The sequence below is a fragment of the Camelus ferus genome, chromosome 32 (assembly GCF_009834535.1).
Source record: "Camelus ferus isolate YT-003-E chromosome 32, BCGSAC_Cfer_1.0, whole genome shotgun sequence".
Classification (NCBI taxonomy): Eukaryota; Metazoa; Chordata; class Mammalia; order Artiodactyla; family Camelidae; genus Camelus; species Camelus ferus.
In genome coordinates, this window is record NC_045727.1 from 20,051,100 (window position 1) to 20,052,157 (window position 1,058).

Below are 1,058 nucleotides of genomic sequence, written 5' to 3' on the forward strand. Positions count from 1 at the left end.
TTCCTGATAAAAAAATTAAATATGTTCTTGGTAGCAATCTGAGATCTACAGAAAAACTGAGTAACCATTCTAGTAATAATCACTTCCTCCCCCCATACATAGAGTTGAAATAAAAGTATTGTTTCCTTTTGAATAGGTTAGGTGTCTCTGAACAGGGTATTAAATCTTTTTAAATTTTTTATTTATGTTAATATTTTGATTTTTTGGGGGGGAGGTAATTAAGCTTATTTATTTACTTATTTTATTTATTTATTTATTTATTTATTTATTTTTAGTGGAGGTACTGGGGATTGAACCCAGGACCTCTTGCATGCAAAGCATGTGCTCTACCACTAAGCTATACCCTCCCCCTCAGGTATCAAATCTAAGAGGTATAAAATGGTAGAGTAAAATGTAATTCTTTCTCCTATAACTCTCTTACTTCCTGTCCTCATAAGTGACCACAGAGAACAACATGTATCTTTCTAAGTATATTAATATACATATATATATATGTGTGTGTGTGTATATAAAAGTGTATATATAGTTTTTTTTTTAATAAGGAACGGTTTCCAGGATGGTGGAGGGGGAGGGTAATTAGGTTTATTTGTTTTATTATTTTTTTAATGCAGGTACTGGGGATTGAACCCAGGACCTTGCACCTGCTAAGCATGCAGTCTACCCTTGAGCTATACCCTGCCCCCCATGTATAGTTTTGACAGATGCATCACTTTCTTTTTTTTTGAGATGTATTATTCATGCCAGAATGTGTTTTTAAGCATTACTTTTTAAATAAATTAATATATGTGGAATGCCTTTTAATAATTTATTTTTTCATCCAACATATAAGGAACCGTCCTGATCAAAAAAGAGAGACTTTAAGGTAGACAAAAATGGGCACTCCACGAGGAAATGGTAGCACATGGCGGCGAGGGGTCAATTACAAATATCCGCTACAGAAACCGTAAATCTGTTGGGCCAGGTGTTAGCCAGACACGAGCCATTTTTCCTCTGCCTTTATCAATAATAAATGCAGCCCCCCATCAACTGGACCTCAGGACTTTTGCCGACATGGCAGG

The 1,058-nt window shown here is 35.3% G+C and overlaps 1 non-coding gene across 1 annotated transcript; it reads right to left on the reverse strand.

Moving 5' to 3' along the window:
• Positions 1-275: 275 nt before the first annotated feature.
• On the reverse strand, positions 276-347 carry TRNAA-UGC. Its single transcript has one exon. It is a non-coding gene; the product is annotated as a tRNA-Ala (tRNA).
• Between the last annotated feature and the right edge of the window lie 711 nt (positions 348-1,058).